The sequence below is a fragment of the Marmota flaviventris genome, chromosome 9, assembly GCF_047511675.1.
Source record: "Marmota flaviventris isolate mMarFla1 chromosome 9, mMarFla1.hap1, whole genome shotgun sequence".
Lineage (NCBI taxonomy): Eukaryota > Metazoa > Chordata > Mammalia > Rodentia > Sciuridae > Marmota > Marmota flaviventris.
Genome location: NC_092506.1, coordinates 73,253,559 through 73,262,448, shown reverse-complemented (window position 1 = coordinate 73,262,448; position 8,890 = coordinate 73,253,559). Strand labels below are relative to the sequence as shown.

The 8,890-nt window shown below is 40.4% G+C and overlaps 1 protein-coding gene across 1 annotated transcript in view; it reads left to right on the top strand.

The window, feature by feature from the left end:
* The first annotated feature begins 219 nt into the window (after nucleotides 1-219).
* Nucleotides 220-8,890, top strand: part of Sytl2 (synaptotagmin like 2) — a 103,660-nt gene continuing 94,989 nt past the window's right edge. Inside the window, exon 1 of the mRNA XM_034636734.2 lies at nucleotides 220-294. The gene's annotated coding sequence lies outside the window, so the exon portion shown is untranslated. The remainder of the gene's footprint in view (nucleotides 295-8,890) is intronic.

The following is an 8,890-nucleotide window of genomic DNA, read 5'->3' as shown; positions in this document are numbered from 1 at the left end:
AAGAGAGAAGCAGCAGGATCCTGGCAAGGCGAAAGAAGGGAAGGGGCCAGGCGGGAGCGGGCGGGTGCCGGGGGCGGGGCGGGGCGGGGCGGGGCGGGGCGGGGCTTCGCCGGCGCGGGGCAGAAGGTCCTGCGCGCCCGCCCTCAGCCCGCGGGGGGAGCCTGCACGCGCAGCCCTTCGCTGACAGCTGCCGAGCGACACCTGGGTCGCGAGGCCAGCGCGCGAGCGAGCAGGGCAGAGTCGACAGGGACTTGCCGGGAGAAGGGAGGCTCGCAGCGCCCTGCACCGAGGAAGGTAACGCGCAGCGCCCGGGGTCCGGGGTTTTGACCCCCCAGGCCGGGAATTGGGGACTAGAAGACGCGGCAGGCGGCGAGATGTGCTCCTGGCCTGACGGCGACTCAAAAGAGCGCACCCGGGTGTTAGTTTTGACTTCTCTGTCCATTGACTGTGTTACCCGGACAACTTTCTTTCCCTCTCTGTGTTTCTGTTCCTCTGTTAAATGAAGGAGTTGGTATAGAACAGTCTTCTGAGCTCTAGAATGTGAACAGAGTTTTGGCACCTGAGAAGCTTCCTTCCTCAGTTCCCCATTTATTTAAGAGCTACCTCCGGCTACCCAGGCTGCTGGGGTCCCCGGGTGGGCGGGGTGCTGTGGGGCTGTCGCGTTTTGGGGGTCTTTGACGCTAGGCTTGGAGGCTGACTGGAATAGGCTGTACAGTGACGAACCGCCCTCCGAATGCTCAGGTGAAGAAAATTAGAGCGTTACGCCCTATCTACAGGTGGGGAACGGGCAGGTAAGAGGCTGATGATTTCACCTTTGAAAGTAAGCAGATTTATTTTGCAGCATTCCCCCTACACTAGACTTCGTCCCGCGGCGTGCTGTAAACCACACGAACGGGATTTATCATCTTTCAAGAAGAAAACTGATTGCTTCAGTGACCAAACATAGGGCTCCATCAGCGTATAGGAAATAGTCTCTCTTTGCACCCATTCTGCCTCCTCCTTCCCTTTCCGTTCTCTTCTCTTTATAAATCCCCTTTGAGGGGCTCCACTTCCTGCTGCGATGAAAAGTCCTTATTTTCGTTTAGTGCCGATTTGTGACCCCAGCTGGCAGCTCCAGTTCTGGGTTGTGATAGAAGTCTAGATAAGAACAGACTCTGAATCGTAACCTGCTGGCACACATAGCCTGGCAAGTCCCTGAGCTTCAGAAATACAGACTATTGAAGGTGGGATGGATTCAAACTCTGTCTAACTTCCTGTCCCCTTCTTGTCAGCTATTTTTCAGCTAGTATGGTGGCCTCTGCTGTCCACTTGATTTAGCAGCCAGATAGAGGATGGTTGAAAGTTGTTGTGGGTTTCTTAGATATACAGCAGTTCCGGCCCTTCAACTTCTCTCACCTCTGTAGTTTTTCTGTTCCACTTCACCCCTAGTGTGTTATCTAGGTGTGAACAGATTCTAGGACCCCTCAAGCCTGCCCAGGAAGAAGAGAAGGCATGGGGAAGAGGGCAGGAAAATGTTGACTGTCTTTTATTGGGTACTTTCAGGAACTCTTCTGCATATAATGTGTCCTTAATTCTCACAAACTCACATGAGAGGTGGCATACTACACCCCACTTTATGGATGGAAAAACTGAGGCTTAGAAAGATTGCTTCTCTTAGTCCCTTAGCTGGTAAGTTGCATGCATGGCTGGGATTCAAATCCAATATCAAATTCTAAACCCCATGTTTAGAATTTCTACTTTGTGTTCCTAGAGTAATGGTAAGCTGAAATTAAAACAACAAAAAAAATGATATTACTGAGCTCTTTCTAGGTGCTTTCACTGTTCAAAGTGTCTTAGAGGTGATATGTCATTTACAGTGCCAGAGTTTTGGTTATTCTAGGGGGAATCAGTGACTGCCTTCCTTTCTCTTAGCAGCAGTTTTGTTCTAGAATTCCTGCTTGATCCAGCCCAGCTGCTAGTGTGTGGGTGGGGCAAGGGCCCTGTTTGCTTTTTCCTAGAAGTGGCTTGGGGTCTAATGAAAGATTAATTGTCCACATCTGATCCGTTAGACCTGACCGTTGGCTTGTGAATGATCCCACTGTCCCCTAGGAAGCCTTTTTCAGGCTTCACTCAATAAACATTTGTGGAGTGAATGAACTAGCACCTTGTGCAGCATGGTCTGCTCCCCTGTTGAAATGCAAGGCAGCACAGGGGCAGTCTGGGCCCTGTCCTTAAAAACTGTAATGCCAGGCCAGGTGGTTCTCCCCTTTGGGTGATGGAGAACTGTGCTCCTGTGCGCGTCCAGACTTCCTGGTAAAAATTTTGCTGGCACCTGTTTTATAGTTTTTAAAGAAATAGTACACTAGAAGGAATTTGTGTTTGGCTCCCCCTGACCAATCTAACCTGAAAAATGACTTAGTATTGATAAGATCACTCTCTCAGGGAAGGTGAGGAGGAAAATAAGATGGTACTGTTTATCTTAGGACTTCCCAAACTTCTCTATAGAAGAGTCCCTAATGGAAAAGAATATTGACGAGTGGTCCTAGGAGTTGAGATGTAGTTCAGATTGGCTCCAGCAACTTGAAAATGTTTTAAGGACTTATAACATTTTTAAAACTTTGACTTCATGATATGTGGGTCTCAGTTTAAATATGTGAAAAAGTTTTCCTCAAAAATACTTGAGTAAAATTAATGTCCTGGCAGATTGTTTCATATTCTTGGTGTTTGGGGGGATCCAGGTGGAAAAGCAGGGCAGAGTTTTTGGTCTGGGGGCTTAAGAGTATTGTTTGCATTTTCCATTCTCTGGTTCACAGTAACAGAGCTTCTTTACTGCCTGGCAGAGGACACAGCCCTTTCTCTCATTTTTCAGAATAAGGAATATGTTTTAAAAATAAAGTATTCTTTATTATACTCTATTATCAAAACTGTACGTATTTGCTGCAGAAAAAAGGTGAACTATAGTAATAATGAAATACTAATACTACAGAAAATAATGAAAATAGTAGTAATAATGAAAATACTACTACTAGTAGTAATAATAATAATTATTATTATAATTATAAATAAAATCAATACATCTATACCCAGATATAACTGATACAAAACTTGAGATATAGTTTTCCAGATCCTGTCTCTGTGTCTGAGTAAATTTAAAAAAGAATGAATATGGCTCTTAGTTTTGATTGAATTCTTATCAGAGCTAGAGCCATCTCATATTAATTTTGAAAGAATACAGAGAATGAATTATGAATAATTAAAAGCATCATAAAGGTTAATTCTGTTTCTGAGCCCAAAGTTTTCCACCCCCCATAGTTGCTCTGTGTTGTTTAGTTTCCAGCAGAGACAGGTTTCCATCTGTGGAGCTGCTGATGAAGTTGCAGGGCCAAGCTTTGCTCCTTGTTAAAGTTTCAAATAAAATAGTAAAAGTTGATCCCTAGTATTGTTGATGTGCAAAATTTGAGTATAAAATTCAGAAGTTCATCTGCAAAATGAAGAGAGGTCCCTGAATAAAATTATTGTCCCAGCATCATGTTTTAATCCCTTGTGAACTTGGGTAGCACAAGTTGCATCTCTGAACTGATTTTGACTTCTCTAAATTGGAGATAATGTTTTAGCTTTCCATCACTGTGACAAAATGCCTAAGATAATCAACTTATAGGAGGAAAGATTTATTTTGGCTTGTGGTTTCAGTCCATGGGCAGTTGCTTTGTTACTGTTGGGCCTATGGCAAGGCAGTACATCATGGTTGGAGTGTGTGGTGGGGGAAACTGCTCATTTCACGGCAGTCAGGAATCAGAGAGGAAGGGGCCAGTGTTTCAATATCCCCATCAAAGGCCTACCTCCAGTGACCTAACTCTTTTCTATGAAGACCCTACCACTTCGCAGTAGTGCCACAGTGCCAGTGGGCCTTCAGGGAACATTTCATAGCCAAACTATAACACTACTCTACCTTTCTCTACCAGAGTCACATGAAGACCAAATGTCTGGTGAAATTGTTTGTTATTTGAATTGCATGCTAGAGTGTTTACTATTAAAAAAATGTTGAAACATAGAAAGTTGAAAAGCATTGTCAGACTTTATGAAATTCTAGAATCCAACCCTAACATTAATAGGACTTGATTATCATATAAACAACCATTTTAGAACTCTACCCTAAGTTTTCTTCAAAGAATATAGAATTCCTTGGTGGCTAGTATCTTATTCATTTTCATCACAATCCTGAATAGGATAGTTGCACTTCACGGGGTAAAGGCAGGCTTGCCATCCAAGGAAGTTATCGATTTGCACAAGGAATTCCTAAGCATTATCTCTAGTTGCCTTAAGCAAGGCAGAAGGCATGCTAGAAGCAAGCAGTATGATAGCTTGGAAGTCAGTGCCCATTGGTGGGGTGGTGGATGATGAGCATCAGCAGCCATTGGCTTAAGGGTTCTCTCAGGCATGCACCCTGCTCCTGGCAGCTCTGGAGAGAAGTGTGGACCCTGCATTGGGAGGCAGGTGGTTTGGCTTCTACCTCTGCATCTGTCATAGGCAAGTTGCTCAAACTAGGTTCAGTTACATCCTCCCCCAGAGCTTTCCTTTCTTAACTATAAAGTTAGGAATTTGGATTATATGAGGTTCTTTACAGTCTTTAAAGTCTCATTCTGGTTCATTTTTTAAAAATTATTAATTTCTGACCAGATAGAAATCTGGTAAAGAATTATCACATCCAGACAATTCAGGTGTCAGAAAATGTTCCCACTTTCTGTTGCTGTGAGCTTTTGGTGACCCCCTAGTGATTTTTCTAAGGATCTTCTCACCTGACAGCCTTCCACAGATCATTGAGAGGAGTTGTTTCTGTTCATTTGTTGCTATTAATCTAAAACCTCTTACAATGTTAGAAGAGAGGACTGTTTGGGGGCAATTTGTGGACAGGTGGGTGTATAAAAATATAGAGAAAGCAAGGATTTTCTGGTAATAAAGCCATGCATTTCACTGAGTACTTGCCTCTCAAGTCACTAAATAAAGTATTTTTCCTTAGTGTCCCTTGGGCACTTGGCCTTGTGCTAGAACTTGTGTAAAATGTGGGAGAGGCACAAGATCTCATTTTTCAGTGGTCAGCACTGGGGGTGGGGGGGAGATGATACAGAACACAGGGGTATGCAGCTGTGGTTAGAATAGGAAAGAGATGAAAAGACCAATTTGGGAAATGATTGAGTCTCTGAACGCTTATATTGTGTAATTTAATGCTGCAGTCTCCTAGCCTGGGATAGTTTCTGGCACTCAGTGGGAACTTAATAAAGGTTTTAAAATTAAATAATAAATAAAATAAAGGAAAGAAAGAAATTAATCGTTCTCTGAAATGAAGTCTTTGCTGAAACATGATACAATGTCCCTCTGATAGTTACAGTGATTTCTTTATGTCCATTCGACTGCAGAAACACTTCCCTATGCATTATCCCTCATATTGATGATTGAGATAAAAGAAGGTCAAAATAAAAGCATTTCCTAATGTCATACTTTGTAGATACTTTGTACTTATGGGTAGAAATAGATTTGGCTTATTATTTCTAGATGTCTTCTTTCTATAAATGCATCAAAAATGCTTTTGAAGTTGGGATGAATTTAAGATCTAGTAAACAATTTCACAAGTTTGCATTGTGAGCTAAATGGAGAAAGACAGTCAGTCATCACTTGGCTTCTGGGTGAATAGATATTTCTTTTTCCCTTGCAGAAGCATTGTTTTGCTGTCAGTCTTGACAAAACTGACACATGAGCTTCTGATCAGACAGATGTGCTTTGTGCCGCCATTACTCATGGCCACAGGCGCCTGGGCTTTCCTGTCACTGGCTGAGTCACTTGATTAAAACACAGGGCTTTAAGGCTGAGGGCATGGGCTGGATCTCAGACCAGACTGAGTTGCTCAGTCAGAACTGTACCCTGACCATCCCTGTCCCCTCTCTGCCCATGATCTGTGTTGGCAGGAAGACAGCTGTGGCAAGTTGGATTCTTTAAATCAGATTCTTTACCACTGTTGGTTTTCGACTAGTCATTTGCATTTTAGAAGTAAAGGGTTTTAATTTTCAGTTTGGTTGTATTGTTTTAGTTCTTCAATCCTGGGACATGTTCAGGGAGACCTTCACTATCTCCCCAAGTCTGCAACTATTATTAGTCTATAATCTCCATGTATGTGTAAAATGGGAATAATCATATCTGCCTCACAAGATTGTTGAAAGGCTTGGATGAAGTCATCTAATGAAAACCAGCAAAAACAGATACTGTTACTAGATGGTTGGCCGAGGACTCACCTTCTCATTCCTATCTGAGTCCGTTTCTTAATTAGCTACACTTTCTGTGTGACATATTTGTGGTAACTTGTAAATAGATAAAACAATATGTATTCAGAATGCAATTGCTATAGATCTACTGAACTGATGGCATCTAAGAGAAATAATTGGTCATGTAGGATTCATCTTCCTCAGTTACTTTAAAAGCATTTTACCTGATTTGGGATGAATTTGGGTTGTTAATGTGACATACTGAATTTTATCTATTTCCTTTTCAGGAATCTGAAGGCAAGTGAATGATACTGATGTCTGACGTTTACTGAGCACTTACTGTGTATCAAGTTATTCTAAGCACTGTGCCTGCCTCAATTTATTTAACCACAATAGTCTATTATTTATGCTATTTTGTTCCCATTTTGCGATGAGGAAATTGAGGTCTAGATAAGTAAGTTGCCTGAGGTGACATAGCTAATAAAAATAAGAACAGAGACTTTTAACCTAGGAAATCTGACTTCAGTGCCCATGCTTTGGATCATCAGAAGATAATCTGATGATCTCCTATTTTATTTGTAGCCTAATAGCATTCTTCTCTTTTGTTCATGAAATCATGAACCTTCAAACTGAGTTCTAGATACAGAATAAGAATTCAGAATTTGACTGTTTAACCACACAAAATAATTCTTGGAAATGAGCTTGTTACAAAACCTTTTTTTTTTTTTTTTTTTGTTACAGAGAGATACTAATCATTAAGGAAGCTTAAATATTTCAGGAAATATCTGGAGGTAAACTAGACTACAAAGTGATAAGTCAGCAACTGAGTGGCCTATTTAAGAATCAGTACTGACTGGGAATATAGTAACTAAAATGTTATGGTTAAAAGGCTAAGTAATAGTTCTATTTACATTAGGTAAGTCATATCATTTGTTTAATTTATTTAGAAAAGCAAAAATAAACTCTTCCACACCTTTTTGGAAATGCTACAAATAATTATAAGAACACAGTAATAAACAGAATACTTATTATCTACTGAGTATGTACTATGTGTCAGTTCCTTGCTCATCTAATTGGCAGGACAGCTTTCTGAAGTAGATGATATTTATCATTTTGCTGATGAAGAAATAAAAGCACAGACAAGTTAAGCACCTTGTCCTAGGTCACAGAGTTATTAGTACATGACAAATTAATTCAACTCAGGTTGGTTACTTTGACACAAAAGCCTGTGCACTTTCTACTATGTAGTTCTTTAGAGGAAAGATGTTACGTTTGTGCTTACTGAATCCTGTGTTGAGACATACTATTTGGTATGAGGCTCATAATAGTATTTAAAACTGAGACTATTCCAGGGAACCTAAATATATTTCTATTACCATGAGGTGAAATTTTGGACTTGACAAAATCTTCCAGGAAAAAAAAAATTGGCTCCTCCCAGCACAGTAGGGCCTAAGGAGTTAGCCGCTTACTGATACAGTTAAGAGACTGCTCTGTCTGGGATGAGAGTACCTGAAATGTGACTCTGAAGAACTTGCAAGCCATCTTTCCTTAAGCTCTATTTCTAGAAGATTCCTCACACATTTTGTGCTGGGGCATCACAATTTGACAAATGAGAGGGAATATACTGAAGAACTTGAGTAAAAATAGTCTACCTATAGATAATAGATTTATTAAAGTCAAAGACTTCTTTATGTCAGTTTCCCTAGTCAGACCACTTAGACATTACACTATTACTATTTTATACAGATTGAGTATCATTTGTCTGAAATTCTTGGAGTCAGAAGTGTTTCAGCTTTTGTATTTTGAAATATTCACATAGGGAGATATCTTGAGATGGGACCCACGTCTAAATAAGAAATTCATTTATTTTCTATACACATTCTACTCATAGACTGAAGGTAATTTTACATAATATTTTTATTGCACCTTTGTTCTGGCTATAGTCTACAACATGAGGTCAGGAGTTGGATTTTCCACTTGTGGGGTCTCATTGACACTCAAAATTTTTGTATTCTAGAACATTTTGAATTTTTGAATTAAGGATGCTCAACCTGTAACATGCACCCTCAAATCCTTTTGAAATAGCACATACCACCTTTTTACAAATGTAGTCACTGTGTTCTTACTAGAATGCTGGGACACTTTGCCAATAACTTTAATAATGGATAGTTTCTAAGTATATTCAAAGGTCAAAAGCTGGAATTATGAAGCACAATGGCCAGAAAAGTGATAAAAGAGGAGCTACAGTATATTTTTGAGTAATGTCCATGGGCAAGTGTGAATTTGGATGCCCATGTTTCCCACAGAGCCACTTTGAAGTAGAATGAAATTGGCTTTGGAGTCATGTGTGAGTTTAAACCTTGAATCCACTTACTAGTTATGTCATTGAGCACGTAACTTCTCTGAGTCTGTTTCCTTTTCTAAAAAAAAAAAAAAAAAATTGCTTTACTATCTCATAATGTGGCTCCAAGGTATAAATAAGATAAAGAATATATTAATGTGGCTAATATTGTGCTTTATACAGAGTTGCAATTCAGTAAATGTCAGTTCCCTTTCTCTTTCTTTCCTTTTTCTTTTTTCTCCACCTTCCCTTTCTCTTGGCTGCTTGTTTTGGCTCTTGAGGGTAAAAATGGTAAATATAGTGCAATGTGGTCAAT